Raw genomic sequence first — 16637 nt, forward strand, 5'->3', positions numbered from 1 at the left:
GGGATTGACATTAAAGTATTAGAAGCTGGATTGTAAGAAAGGCACAGCAGATATAAATAACAATCCCTTCATATCTTTTTCAGCAGCCAAGCAGACTGGAATGAATAGAAAAATATTTGCTGGTATTTAAGATTTTTTAAATTAGAATTTGTTACAACTGATACATTGGAAAAGGTGACCTTTACATTACTGTTACTATCCATAATATTCACACATTATTCATACACCCAAAACTGAATTATGCACCCTGCAATGTGCGTGGATAGGCAGGTCCCTGCCCAGAAAATTTATTCTCTAGATCAAGACTTGACAGTGGTGCAATTAAAACTGAGAGAAAAGAAAACAATAAATAAAATAACTAACCCTGAACAATAACTTGCCTGAATTATCCCTATTAGGCCTTTTTTGAATTGTAGGATATTATATGCACTGTACCTCATCATGTAAGATGATTACAGATGTTGCTAAAGAGAGATTTGAGGAGAGAATGCACAAAGCTGTGTTTTAACTGCAGAAAGAACCTTCTTCCACATCTGGCCACTTCATCCCTCACAAAAACATGTTCATTGATAAAACTGCAGGACAGAAGGAATTTTCCTTGCTGGTTTTAGTAATGGAGAGCAAAATACTAATGTCCATCTTGTCCAGCCTGATGGAATAAGCAATCATTTTCCCATGTTGGCATATGAGAGAAAAACAGAAGTCAGCCAAGAACAGAGATGAAGTTAGGAATGTCATCTATGAAAAGAAGAGGATCATGGAGAAGGCAAACACAAAATGCCTAGTTCATTTCCTTCCACCCTAGTAACAGGGGACATGAAATGGGGCTGGCACTGCACAGATGAAGAGAAAGGAAAGGAGATGATTCTCCTCACAGCTGCAGGTTTCCAAATTGCTTGATACAGGATGCTGGGTGTGCTAGAGCTGTGCATGAGCTCACGGACAGCTTGGACAAGCTCATGGATGAGAAACCTTCAGGCACTTCTAAGGGATGGAGAGTCAGCATTTTGTTTCTTGCTGCTCCCTACCCAGTCCCAGATAACACCGAAGCAGTTAACCCCATTAAAGTGCAAAGATTTCTAGAAGCCAACACAAGTGCTGACGTCTGACAATGCTGCTGAGCTGTGAGCTTTCCTGGTATTAGTAAACTAGCATAGAAAACCCATTTCATGCCTGTCAGCTGGAGCAAATCCTCTGAGTAATTTGTTACATGTATGAGGATACCTTGCTCTCCCAGTAACCTTGCCGCAAACACCGGAGGAGAGCTGTGGTGTCTCACTGGCTGCTGAAAGGCAGCAAGAACATCACTAAATAATCACTTCATGTGTTCTGAGAAAAGCCTGGGTAAGTTAAACTTCATTTTGATGCTCAATATTGGCTGGAATTGATCTGGAAAAATTGCATAGCACACATTTACTCACATCATAGGATGTGAGACAGCGATGTCCTCATCTTAGGTAAAATCAAAAACCCTTTAATATTTTGTTGTTTTAATTTTAACTTGGCAAAGTCACTGAATCTTGTAAGTGATCTGAAATCTGCACCACCAGATTACAGTTGAGTCCATGTTGCAGCAGAGGGTTCAGGCATGGTTTGGGACTATCATACCAGGTTTGAGAAAGGCTTCTTGATCTAATGAGTTATTCACATTCCTTGATCTCCCCTGAGAACATAGGCACCAAAATATAATGCATAGGTAAAATCTATTAATTCAAATTATTCAAGAATAATTTATTGAGTCAACTAAATTCTAACTAAATTAGAAGTTCAAGTGACCTGTTTGTGCAGTAAACTTTCCTTCTGAAGTGTGAAGAAATGTTGAGGATAGAATGAAATGAGGGTTTGGGCCAATAAAATATATAACAGAATTAAATAAGAAGGTAAGATTAAATACTAATTTTCTGTGGAGCCCTTAAATTCTAATAAATCAATCTTTCTTTGTCTATGAATTCTTAATGCTATAAAAAACCAAGCATTAAATACCTCTAAATGGGGTGCTTTATCAAAGATCTGAGCACACCACACATCACAGTTCTGAGTTCTGTTCACTTCTCTGAAGCCAGTTTTGTCCAGGATGACCTGGGATAACTTGGAAGCAGATTTTTGTGTGTGTGCATCTTTTAAACAATACTTCATTTTTGTTTACTTAATTTCTATGGGTGACTGGCTAACAGATCAATTTGCAACCCAACAACAGACTTTAATGATGTGAGCAGAAGACAACTCAGTTTTAATGTGAGTAATTCCACACTTTGCTGGACTAACTTAGTCTTGAAGAAATGAATAGGAACTCCCTGAACTCCATACTAACCTTGATTCTTAATTTTCTCTTAGGGACACAGAGTTGGAACCTGTATTTGCTTCTACAATATACAGCTGAAGAAATCAACCTTTCAAGGTTAGCTTTATTAAAAGAAAAAAAAAAAAGGAAAAAAAGGAAAACCTTGAAAATGCTTTTGTACTTAGCATTTGTAGCACTTTAACCCAGTTCATATTTGTGTGTGCTAGATATGGAATAACTCATCAGTCAGTGGAAAGGATTATACCAAAAGGGAGTCTCCTCTTCCTGTACACCCTTGTCTTTGGAGGTGTCAGTAGTCACCCTTTTACTTAAAGGGTTTAACATTAAAATGTGGAGATGCAGGTTTCTCATTTGTATCTACACAGAATTATAGAATCATTTAGGTTGGAGAAACCCCACATACACCTGCAGCAACAAAGATTTCTAGGAAAGTCAGAAACGTGAACATAATAGTATAACAACAATATAGTACCATGTGAAATGACATAATTATCAAAACACTAAAAAATAAAATTACTGCAATTAATACAATTTAATTATGAAGATTCATGGTGATTGAATGTGGTGACAATCTGCCCCAGGAACTATTCTCCTCTCTTTAAAAGCATTTCTGTCACCTTTTCAAAGAAAAGTCAGGTAATTCATCTGGTAGCAAAATTAGAGATAAGAGATCTACAAGATGAACAAATAACAAGTGACAGACTAAGCTATTTAATTTTTTTACCATTTTTCATACTTCTTTCTGCATTTTATCAAGTGACAGTTTGAACCTGGCAAACATATGCTAGCACATCCTAAAACACCTTGTTTGCGTCTTCATGTTGCAACAGTAGACTCAGATATCAAACACAAATTTGAAAATTTTGCCTAAGACTGTAAGATATTAAGGACAGGGATCAGTTTCAGTAAGGATAGTTTTGCTATCAAACCTGTGGGATGGAATACAAAGGATGGAGGCTCTGCCACTGCCATTGGTGCGATGTCAAGTCACAATCTCAACTCAGCCTTGCACCAAGATGAGCGGCCCCGCCGATCCTGAGAGGCCCCGTGTTTGTTCAGTGTTTACACCACACTTCCCAGCAATTTTTAGCTTGAAAAATAATAACCAATGGAGGACAATAACAGCCTGTTTGAAACTTTGCATTAAGTGGGTGGAGTCACGCAGCAACTGGTCAGACCTGGTTGGTGTTATCTGGGATGAAGGCTGACAGAGGGAGATCTCTTTTGGCATTACCCAACACAGCCACAGATGCAGCTGGGAATCCAAGCATTGTGGAGCAGCAGAGGGTGAGCATCCCTCTGCCACGTGCCCTTGGAGGGCAGGCACAGAGCTGTCCTGCTTCTCTCCAGGCTCCTCAAAGAGCTTCTGCAAGGTTTGCCACGAGCAACTGAGAGGTTGACCCTGAGGACCTTGCCAAGGTAAAATGGGATGCACTGGAGCCAAGAACACCTAAGGAGGTGAAATAAGGATCATGGTGATGAGGGGTAAGGTATTTGGTGAGTGGCTGGAGGAGAGGAGATGGAAGCAGGATGTGCTTGAACCTGCACTTGGTTTCACAGGGATGAACTCTTCGCTCCTAACATTGTGTTATGGATTTCAGGGGATGCAGGGCTCTGCCTGTGCAGCCCTGGTTGTATGATCTGGTCATGACATTAGATTTTATAAGAATTATCTATTTTCCTTTGAAGATATGTTGCTCATGGTAGTAGTGAGACTGTACTTTCCCTGCTTCACCTAGGAGTAAATGATGGGTTCCATTTACCCCTATCCTATATGGGTTCCATTTACCTATCAGCTGGTGATTAAGTGATCAGGCAGATGAGGGCTGATAAGCATCCATGGCTGATAACAGTGATCAAAATGAGTTTTCAGGACCAGCTGTATGATTTATAAGCACAAATTAAGTTTGTTCTTGGTTGGTTTTTTTTTCAATGCAATCATTGATGGCAGTTCTGTGAGTAACAGATTTCTGTTAAATCTTAGGATAAATTTCAGGCAGTAATGTGAGAATCCTGTAAGAATTTAATTTGCATGCTCATAAACTGAAGCTCTACAGAGAAAGTTTCTTTTTGTCAAGGACAAAAAGATGATCTTTAAGGATTCCTAAAGGATACCCTGATCATGCAAAATCTCAATGGCAAACAGAAATAATCCCAAAGCTATTTTTTTGAAACCTTACTATTTTTGAAGAAAATATGCTTTTTTTGGATCTAACTCAGTAAATGACTGAAGCACTGAGTTTTGAGGGGTTTTAGTGGGTTAAACGAATCCTTAGGTGAATTCCAGGTTCTAAGTTTAATTATGTTTGAATTGTGTTCTTATTCACTTCAGATGCTTGCAGTATGGATCACTACTCTTTTTCTTCTCAATGCAGCCAAAGGTGAGACATATAATGAATAAAGTCTATAAGGAGTACAAATGATGCACAGCTTACACCAGGATATCTATATTCTAGAAAAAGCCTGTTCATTGGAATGGATTTAACATAATTCTTCATTAGGACCACTGAGTCATGTCATGTCTTTCCAATATTTAACTCATTACTTTTTAATCCTGTAAAGGTTTTTGCAGCAAGTAAGCAGAATGGAAATCAGAAAGATATTTTTATATGCAAATTGATACTGAAATTCTTCCAGAACATTTCCTACTCTCAACTCACTCGTGGTAGCTACAACCCTAGGCACCTACTCTTCACAGTCCTATGCAGAGAAAATTGTCTTGGTCCAAAATACCTCTTTAATGACAGGAAAGAATGGACTTTTTAATAGCAATAAAAGTTTCTTGGGATTTCACAACTGTTGTGCTATAACAGTGTGGAAGGATAACAATTAATGGCAACACCCTCATGTCATATTTGCACCATCACTGCATTAAAGGCACAATAGAAATTGTGAAATTGGTCCTTCAGGCACAGACCACGCATCCTGAGGCTGTGCTTTGCTCTAGGCTTTCACTCAAATTCCACTTTATTGCTTCCACTAAAATCTTATGGTGATGAAAAAAATAAAGGAGATGTTTAATGTCTGTTGTGGAGCAACCAGAAGTATCTTATTTTAATGTTTTGGTTTCTTTGTGCTCCCTCGTGAGCTGTTGCACAAGAAATAACAATTTAGATAATCCCTGGAGTTTAGGACAGATTTAAAGGACTACTCTGTGCTGACAGCAAAAGCTAATTTCTTCCCTGGATCCAGATTTTATTGTCTTTTTCCAAGGGCTGTGTTAACAATATGTTGAACCAAACTCACCCTGCGCTCACCAGGCTGAGCTCCAGGCTCTGTTTGCAGCAGGAACCACTCCTGAAGTTGAAGTCCTTGCTGTAAACACCCGAGCACAACTGAGCCCCGTGATGACAAATGCTCAGAAGTGCCATCCTAATCCAAACGAGGCTTGTTTGGCTTTCCTGGTGTAAACCTTCCCCTGCCACCTTCGTGTACAGAACCTGTGACATTCCCAGAACACAAATATCTCCTCCTTCTTTGTGCACCCCAGGAAGGGAAGTTTGCTACAAAAGGCTTGGATGCTTTTCAGACAGCCCCCCATGGGCTGGGATCCCGGGGAGACAACTGGCAGGCTTGCCCAGCTCTCCAGATGCTGTGAACACCAATTTCCTCCTATACACCAGAGACAACATGGTGAAGTACCAAGTAAGATAATGCTTTGGTTTTAAATACTGACAGTGTACAATACATTCAATAAATTATAGGGACAATTTCTGTTCTCACATATTTTGCTCATATGACTGCTGGGAGAACCTCCAATTCTATATTAGACACATGATAATTTTCTTCCATCTTTTTTCCTTTTTCCTGATTTCAGCCCCCTGAGGAGCTAGATATATTTACAACAACATATTAATCACAGCCCTCTAACACAAGTTATTACAGGTAAAAGGCTCCAGAATTAAGGGGTTTTCTATAAATGGCAGTCACAATCAGTGGAGGTGTTTATTAAGTCACTTCAGAACAAGTCCAACTCCTCCAGCTGAGAGGGCCTATGAGGTTTTAGCAAATCAGTCTTTCACTGAAGGTGAGATGTCTGCTAATGTGCATGACATCCTCCTTTTAAGTCAACAAGACCATAACAAAAAATATGTAAGAACTAGTACTCAGAATTTCTTTAAAAGAAAATAATGTCTTCTGTCTCAATACACACCAAAATACCTACAGCCTCTGAATTTGTAAGCCTGTTGGGCTTTCCCATAAAATATAAATGAAGCAATTAAGGTCTTATCTTCAAATAAAAAAATAAAGAAAAATAGCTTTAGTTTCAAAGTCACCCACATGATACCTTTGAGAAGATGCTATCTTTGCATTTCTATGGCCAAGTTTGATAAAATCTTGTGCTTACACGGCATGTTGTACCAGTATATCACAAAGCATTGTGCAGAAGATGCCAGTATCACTAGTTCAATTAACCAGAGGAAGTGAAGCATTTGTTGAAGTGATTAATTAATTGACACTTGAAAGGCAGTTTAGGAATGAGGAATAAGACCCATCTTTTCCAGGTCTAGAACTATTCCTTAACCATTGGGGCACTCTGCCCTTTATCAATGCACAGAAGGATGGAACAGTCACATCCTTGTTGTGTTTGTTGGTTGTTTGGTTCTCTTGGCACAGAAAATTTCAGCTACAGATCCTTCAAGTATAAAAGCTTCGAATTTCCGAGCGCACAGGAAAACTCGTTTCATTATCCACGGCCACCTTGCTGGAGCAGATCTCCCCTGGATAACAAGCATCTGCAGGGTAGGTATTGCTGTTTGACAGTCATTTTGTTGTATTTGAAAGTCTAAATATCCACATCTGGCTTAAAATTCCCATGTAAAATTTACACCTCTGTTCTCTTGTTAATTCAGGGGATATATAAGGAGCACATAAGTCAGAATGATGCCTGGTTCCACATGACCACTGTCTTGTTCCCGGCTAGGAGTATAGTGCACTTCAGCTTTCTGCTTAATGCCCTTTTGCTGCATTCACCTCCACAGGGAAAGCTATAATAAATTGATTTTTCAATTCCTTGCCAATAATAAAGGGAGAAAAGAGAGTGAGTTTTCTCACCTCAGCAAAAGGTCACAATAATCGTGTCGGTTTGAGTGACACATTTGATCTAATAAAATCAAAAGGCTTTGTTCAGCAGATTGGTTTCATTCTACTCTGGCACATTTCAAAAATGAAATTGTTTCAAAATAAAATAAAAAATCAGAAGGTTCCATTGGAAGAAGTGTCTAAATAGAATATTTTCATTATAATCTATGAGTTTTAGGGCTGAACAATTCAAGCACAAATTTCAGAATTCTTTTAGATGAACCAAGAGTAAAAATTTTGAACAATAAATCTTCGACCTACTTCAGTAACAGGGGTAGTGATATTAAGAGAAATTGGTACCTTAGAGCCAGCCAAGGCACCTGGAATGGAAAAAGAGCTGAAGGAAGCTTGTGAGTGTCCTCTAATCACTGGTTCCACTCTGCCTCCTTGTGTTGATCTTCAGCACCAGTAGGAATTACTGGAGATGTGTCGTCATCGGTCACACAAACAAAACAAAATACAGTTTACATATGCCCTGCTACAATTGTACTTAATGCCTGCTCCCTTCTCTGTTCTTTTCCTGTTCTCCACCAGTTCATGTTTCACTCTGAAGATGTGAACTGCATTCTGACAGACTGGAGGGGCGGCTCCAGTGGTCTGTACACGGACGCCGTCAACAACGTCCGCATTGTGGGGGCCGAGCTGGAGTACCTGGTGAACTTCCTTGAGGTAAAAAATATCCCTGGAATGTGCACAGTGCACATAAAGGTTGTGCTCAGAGTGACACCTTTACGTTTGATTCAATAGGAAGAACAAGAAGTACTCAGTAAAGCAGGTCCAATCCCTGGGCTCTAATCCCACACATATATCTGCCTTAGCATCATAATTGATTTTGAAAAACTAACATGACTTTTCAGCAGTTCAAAACGTTTGAAAATCTGAAATGAAAAATTAAATGCCCTAGATTTAGTGTGTCAGGATAAGATGGTAAATAGCCATGAACACCTTGAAAATGAAGAGGGGTGGGATGATTGGGGAATTGCTTCTCTTTAGGTAGAGATCCCATCACCCAGAACTGTAACTTTACACCAGGACACTCGTCCCCACTGCCCAGTGACCTGGCCATGTCCTGGCACTGCATGGGGACCTGCTGCAGTGTCACTTGTATACCCACTCTGTTTTTTTCTCCTTTCCATAAACCTTCACAGAAAGACTATGGCTATTCTCCTGCCAACATCCATTTCATCGGCCACAGCCTTGGAGCACACGTTGCAGGGGAAGCAGGGAGGAGGAAGCCTGGCATTGGAAGAATAACAGGTACTGCAGCTAATTCAGCTGATAAAACTTTGTGTTTTTACCCAGCTTAAAAAGAACTGAAGAATCAAGAATCACTGCTGCTTTATAAACATACAATACAAAATGCAATGTGCTGGTTTGTCATAAATAACAGTGTCCAGCCAGCACGGTGGCACACAAGTCATGATACAGTCACACATTGCTTTCTTTTAAAAACTCACTATTTTCTGCTTTCCTTCTGTCCCAGTCAGTTCTTTTTCTCTGCATAGGCATTGCTTTGTCTAAGCCATGCACACAGTGAGCAGTCACACAAGCAGCTCAGGGAAACTGGGGTCAGAGCTGTGTTTCTTTATCTCCAAAGAGACCTCTCTGACACAGAAGTTAAGGAATACCATTTTCCACCAAGATATTCTGGAAAAAAAAATAGACTTCTTGCCAAATAAAAATTCATAAATAAATCTACGTGCTCAGAGTAACATATGAAGATTTCATATTTTTCAATAAAATTATGAAAAAAACCCAATAAACCAAATCTCTTCTTGTATCATTGTTCCCAAAAGTAAGCCAAGCAGCCTACACAATTTTACTGTGCTGCAATGCCTTCAGTCAGCTTTCTATTAATACCCTGCCTGTTTTTCTAGCTCTGGACCACAAAATGGATTTTTTTTTTAATGTAAAGGCAGAAATGTAATCACATATATAGCATATATAACCTGTGTGTGGTGATATACATATGGTATTATTTACTCAATCACTTGTATCTCCATTCATTTAGGTTTGGATCCAGCTGGGCCCCTTTTCCAGTACACTCCCACAATGGTGAGGCTGGATCCTTCAGATGCAATATTTGTTGATATAATTCACACTCATGCTGGTCATCTTTTCTTTGACTTTGGTAAGTTTTCATTGAAAGGCTGCCATTGGCACACAGGTTGGCTACAGAACACCTGGGACTGATCTGCCAGGATCCATTGTGCATTTCAGCTCCAGGGATTCTCCAGACTTGTGGCCACCTGGATTTTTACCCAAATGGTGGGAAGAAGATGCCAGGATGCAAGCAGCTTCGTGTGCCTCCTGCAACTCGGGATGTCAATGACCTGATGAGAGGTAAATATATACATTAAAGAAGTAATTCCTCATTATAAGTTACAGGTGGATTCAAAGGCTAGGATAAGGTAAGACTTTATATAGCTCAGATTTGGAATAGGGAGACAATGCTCAAAAACTGAACATTTAAAGCTGCCTCTAAAATACCCTCCAATTTTGTTTTGTACTAAACAAGGCAAATTCTAGATGAAAATTGCAGTTAAAGCATGCAAAATTGTGTATCACAAGCTTTCTAAGAGCCTTCCACTGTGCTGACAGGCTGATCTAAGTGGGAATTCTTCATATGAAGGACTGGTAAAATTTCATTCACGGATAATCAAAATATGAGTATTTTAAAATCTGAGCTCTCCTTCTCCCTAGGAAGATATTACTCCCAATATTAGTGGGATTCATCCATGCAATCAAGCTTTAGTCTCTTCAAAGGGAACAGTGCAAGGTCAGAAATATAAAAGATTGTAAAAGGAATGCTCCATTAGTAGTTCTTCAAAGAAAGTTGGACAGTTAATCAGAATTACCCTGGGATCCAGTATAATAGATCCACAAAATCCTGTCTTCTGATCCTAACCTAGAGACATGAGAACATCTGTTATTCACAGCTAAATGGCTTGAAATCCCTACCGCTAGTTAAACAATTTGCTTTCAAAAATGCTCTCCCTTAGAACTGGTCGAGAACTTAATAACAAAGAAAACTGAAATCTGGCTCTGCTCAAAGTCACTTGGAAGAAAAACACTTTCCAATTGGAATGCATAAAATGTCTGCATTTAAATTTTTAAAAATTAAATATTTTTTCCAGAGACATTTCACAAGGCTCTTTGCAATGTTTTGTCATGAAGGAGAAGCTCAGCTCTATTGAACACGAGCAGATGGAGTTGGTTGTTCAAGCAGCTCTTAAAAATAGAGACAGCCTTAACTCCCTCTTGTTGGTTAAACCTTACTTTGTTTGGTAACCTCTCTATTGTTGGCTAATGTTTACATTTATGTAGTGTTTTTATGCATGAAGTGCTTTAAAAATAATATTTAGTGACTTTTTCTCTGCAGTTTTTGATGCAGTAGAAAGACGATAGGTGTTAAGTGAATTTGCCACTAACATAAATTGAGCCAGCTCTAAGAGCTGAGAGTTTAAAAGCACAAACCCTTCTGAATTAAAGAAGGAGCTACTAAGAAAACACACTCAGGAAGCCTTGATGATGTAGATTATTTCCAAGAAAAACATACAACAAGTACTTTTCAGAGAGATTTTCCTTATGGAAAGAACAATGTGTCAACTGGTCAACACCAGCTGGTCTATCTTTAAGATGCATAAACATTGCCATTAGGGGAAATTTTGATTTCACTACAACCTGTGCTACTTGCAACTACTTCAGTGCCTCCCAGACTTCCCCCTGTGGTTTGGTGAGCCCCCACCACACACTGATGTGGAATAAAGCCCATTTTTATACAGACAACCTAACTTTAGTATATTGTGTTTTATATAAGAGAGACCTCGGAATCAAGGAAGACAACATTTGCTATAGGGGACGTGTAAATATAACCCAAATAGCACTTCTTTCTTTCCTTACTGGCTGCTTATAAATTTCAGTCTGATGGGAAAAAGTATTTGTTTCAAAGAGTTCTGACAAAATCAAGGACACGCTGCCAAATATCCTGCTTTTCAGAGGATTTCACAGAATTGCTATCAAATGACTGCAGATTTTCTAGTGCTTAAGAACATCAAAAGCCACAGAATTTATAATAATTGCTAAAATTGTCTTTAATTCTAGAAATTAGTAGAAACTGTGATTTTACAGAATACCATGTTTTGATAACTGTAAGAAAAGGAAAACTACTCCATTGTGAATTACTGTATGCTTTACAAAAACTGTAGCTATGAAATATTCCAGTCTTTGAAATATCAAAGGGGAACACTCTCAAATGTTTCTTGTTTCACCTTGTGCATCTCCAACTCTGTCAAAAACTACCTTTTTCCAACAGAAAATAATATATGCAGGCACAAGTACATTGTCTTACTACAAAACCAAATAATTCACAATGTAAATGTCTTTTAATCATTGCTATTTCTTTTACCTGAGACATCACTATATGTGCAAGTGCTTTTGAGGAAAAGAGACCCCCAAATGTTTCTTTGGCATGGACTTTATGTTAGTATATTGCTTTAACTACTTTTTATCTTTTGGGGTTTTTGTTGGGATTTTTTTTGTTTGTTTGTTTTGTTTTTTTTCCCCAGCATACAGATCTTTTGGATGTGGACATAAAAGAAGTCTCAGGTATTATGCTGAGAGCATCATCACTCCAAATGGATTTGTTGGGTATCAGTGTGAAACATACCAAGAGTTTGTGTTGGTAAGTACCAGGTCTGGATTTATCTGAGAGCCTACAGCCCTGCCCTTCTTCTTTTAAAGATTCCTGGGACAACTTCTACACTTGGGATCATGGGATATGGGCACAGGGGACATTCAGAACTACCTTCATTCAGACCATTCCCAAATCCAAGCAATTTCACAATAGAGAAGTGATGATGATTATTTAGCCTTTTTGCATCAAATGTACAAATAGCCAAAGGTCCACAAATACCAGTTTGAACAGAACTTCCCATATATCAATACTGAGCTACCTAAACACAGCAGAGCTATTTTTTCCCACTGCAATTAATCTGGTTTCATGCTTATCTTGTTTTACCTTCCTTTAATGGATGTCAAGGTCTTGATCTGATTGTCTGAGCTGTGTAGGTAGATAGAATTCATTAAGACTCTGAATGGGAATAAAGGATGAAGAGCTGACAGAACAAATCCCAGATGGAAAGCCCAGCCTTCCTAAATTCCAGTACTCCTAAACATAAATATTTTTACCACATGAGTGAGACATTCAGCCCCACCCCCTTGGAAATGTGGTTATCCATCCTATAACCAGCAGAAAGCCTTCCACTGGATGCTATGAAAGATGAATATACTACCTGGATTTTACAGATCAGGTAGCAAGGCACAACAGTTTATGGTACTTACTTATGGTCCCTGCAAGACCACAAGGAATTAGGTCAGATTTCCAACCTGTTTCTCTCTGATTTTCCACAAGATGAAATAAGATGATTGGGCACCTCAACTCCTTTTTCAACCACAATGATAAATACTGAAGATATGATCTGAACTGAGAAGCCAGGACCTACAAAAACCCAAACAAACAAAAAAACTGGGAAAAAGCTGAAATACCCTAATTTCCTAAAATTTAAGTGAGATTAAAATAGATGATGTCTTATAACACACATTTTTATTTTTCCCTCCAGGGAGACTGCTTTCCATGTCCAGAAGAGGGATGCCCACTGATGGGTCATCACGCTGATAAGTTTTTACGTAAAACTGAAAAAGAACAGCAAAAAGTTTATTTAAACACAGGGCCCTCCCCTCCATATGCTCGTAAGTGCTCATTTTGTGGTGTATTCTAAAGTGGCAATGAATTATGTGTGAAAGGGGACCTGCAGAGCTGCTGCAGTTAATGAGTTGCTCTCAATAAAACATCTAAAGTTTTAGGTGTTAGGAACATGCAGTACCAGCATTATTTTGGAAAGCTGAGATAATTGTAAAAAGAGATCAAATTATGCTCACCTTTGGATTAAACTTGGTTATTACATGATGGCTTCAAAAATTCTATAAAGCTGAAACTGGGAGGAATTTTATGCTGGAAGTGCATAATTTAAAATTTTTAAATGTTGCATTGTTTTTATTGCAAAATTTATAAAATTGGACCATTTCAGGATATTTTTGCCAAGCTCATCAAGTCAAAATGGCAGGGAGGAACAAGGAATACAGCTTTAGTTGTGATTAATGTAGAAATAGCCATAGGACTGGGGAAATTGGAAAATTAATAAATGAACTGCAATTTATCACAGGTGTTTTTTGCTTATAAGCATGTTTGTGCAATCCTTTTCTCTCTCTTAGAGACACTGAAACATATAAGAAATTTAACCCTTAGGAAAGAAATCTCCTTACAACTGTAATCCATTTGATTTTGCTTCCCAAGGCTGGCGAAAAGAGATACATGTCAAAGTATGTGCAACAGAAACCATGAAGGGAAATATAGATGTAGCCTTGACTGCAACTAATGGGTTCAGAAAAAAATATACCATTGACAAGTAAGTGTAATGTGGCTGCTGGAAACGTGGCCCTATCACTGTCAGCACATGGAATGTACACACAGCTTTTTTTACATGCATCACCTTGTTCTGTGTGGTCTGTGATTTACACTGGTAATAAAGCAGTGATCAGTGATGGAAGCTCCCTGTGCTCCAGACTGTGGTAAAAATCTGCTGGTCCCTCTGATTTTCTTTTGTTTTCTGAGGTTGATGTTTGCAAAGTGGGCAAGAGCTCTGTGGCTGCTGCTGGACTCAAACATGATTTGGTGATCTCTGAGAAGACAAAGAGCTCAGTGATGTACAGTCATCTAATTATCCCCTCCTCTGGGGAATATGTGAATAAGAAAGTTGCAGCTTGCCCATGAACCATGCTGGAATATGGGATTCCTGTCCACTCAGCCTGGCCTTTTCCAGTAAATGTGAATTTAAATCTCAATAAATAGATGCCAATCAGCAACCCAGCTTCAATATTACAAAATCAATCTCTTCTGTGTTTGAACACAGCCCCATTACTGGTCTGTACCAGGACTACCTTTGGTTATAAATACACCACTGCAGCAACAAACCCACAGATAATTTAAATGTTAATGTCACATTGCAATGTGTGTTCTGTTAGAGTGAACAGTGATAGCACAGAAGGCACAAATGTAAACTATAATTTTCAATTTCCTTTATGGTTGAGAGCAACCAGAAACACTGAGAAAACTTTTTGACTTGGATTTGTTTGAAGATAGATCCTATTTTTCAAAAGTAATGTATAGAATAAATCATGGTGATACTGACAAAGGCTGTGCTAACTAATGTGTTTTCATCCTGAAAAGCACAGGAATTTCAGCAAATCCATAAAAAAAGCTCATAAAATTCCAGCAGTAGTATCCAAACCCTCAACTCATGGCACCTCAGCTCATCTCCTTTATTCCCTATGGTTAAGTTTTCTTTTCCCCCTCATTTGTGTAGAACATTGAGCATCACTTCTGTGCTTTTCTTTTGCAGGGGAACTTTCAAACCAGGCAACACATACTTGAACTACATTGATACAGAAATTTCTGGGAACATTTCAAAAGTTGAGTTTCTCTGGAAAAAGCAACTAGGCCATGCAGACAGAGGCTGCATGGGAGCTGAAGAAGTCAGAATAATATCTGGGGAAAGCGGGAATATGTAAGTACATAATCTAGATGCAAAGGTAGAAGTTTTTCTCCTAAATTGCATTTTCCTGTGCCCAGCTCTCCATTGGCACATAGCACACAGAAACAGCTCTGCAGAGTTCAACCCTGCACCTGCCTGGGCGGGGGCTTCATGCTGACTCCAGCCTGAGCCAATGGGCCTGGCAGCCACTGACATCTGCAGGACATTAGGTACACTTTTGGAACATACCTCTTGTTTAGTTTTAACCAAAATGAATCCAGTTTATGCATCCACCTTAATGGATTCTTTGCCTCTTTTCTGCCAAGGTTGGGATTAAATCGCTAGATGGTATTTGTTGTTTGTTCATTCTTATCTACGTTACAGTCTCACAAGCTGTGAGTTCTACAGTACTTTAACAAGGTAAAAAATGGCAATGTAGCTATCTCTACAAGGCTTTTTAAGGATAAACTGTCCAATTAAGAAATTACATTAAGTTATTTTTACTTTTAACCCAATAACCAACCACCTGTGCCCATGATGTGGAGTTTTCAATCCTATTACACAAAACCACCCAAACCCATGGAGAAGAAGGTCAAGAAGAAGGTGAAGAAGAAGGATCAGCCTCTGCCTCAAAACCTCCATCTTGCTATATATATTACTATATACTAAAACTTTAAGTTTTCCACCCTGTGATATTACAGACTTCTATTCAAACTCCACACCCACAATCCCAGTTCTATCATTCCATTTTGGGAGCCTTCTCCACGGTCTCAGGTCAAATGGAGTGTTCTTTTGGGAGTCAGTAACTGTCAGCACAAAAAGTCCCGGGTTCCAACACATCCCACTCTGTCATATAAACCAAAACGTGGTAAGTGAGAGAAATGGAGGGAGCAATTCCCTTTAAAAGCATACTTCTGTCCCAAATGAAAATGCTAAGGGAGCCTGATCAAAAAGGCAAACACATCCTAAAAGTTAATAATTAGTCATGAACTAGTAAGTCTTAAAAAAAAAAAAATTGATAACACACTTTATGTTCTCAGTCTACTGGAACTTATGCATTGGCTTAAGATGAAATAAAAAAACAGGGTTTATATAGATCATGTTGGCTAGCTGCTATGAAAATGTCCCATTTTACTGACAAATATTTCCCTAAACTCTCCCCCGTTCCCAGGTCTGTGTTCTGTGGGTGTGGAACTGTGCAGCCCAGCATGTGGCAAGCCCTGGCTCTTTGCTGAGGGCCAGGAGTGCCCAGCCCTCACCAGCTGCGAGAGGACACTGCAGTCAACAACAAAGGATCAATGAGACTCCCTCTCAGACTCTGAGAAATTTGTCCAGTCCTCTATAAAAGCTCAATTTCCAACTCAGTGCTGTCACCTTTTCAGACAGCACTGAGAAACTCAGTGACTCAGACTCTGAGAAATTTGTCCAGTCCTCTATAAAAGCTCAATTTCCAACTCAGTGCTGTCACCTTTTCTCCATGCAGGGCAGCTACACTCCTGTGAACTATGGTTACAATGACAGAAAACACATATGTTACTAATAACCAGCTGGACTCTTTTCTGTACCTGAAACAGGCATCTCCTTTACCAAAATTGCATTGTACTACTGAGGAACTTGAATTTCCTGGCAGCCTTCAATAAGAAACTATTTTCTCTTTGCCA

The 16637-nt window shown here is 39.0% G+C and overlaps 1 pseudogene; it reads left to right on the forward strand.

Annotated features, from left to right (window-relative positions):
- The first annotated feature begins 4634 nt into the window (after nt 1-4634).
- Nucleotides 4635-16321, forward strand: LOC135305606 (pancreatic lipase-related protein 2-like; annotated as a pseudogene).
- Nucleotides 16322-16637: the final 316 nt, after the last annotated feature.

Source organism: Passer domesticus, chromosome 8, assembly GCF_036417665.1.
Source record: "Passer domesticus isolate bPasDom1 chromosome 8, bPasDom1.hap1, whole genome shotgun sequence".
In the NCBI taxonomy this organism is placed as follows: Eukaryota; Metazoa; Chordata; class Aves; order Passeriformes; family Passeridae; genus Passer; species Passer domesticus.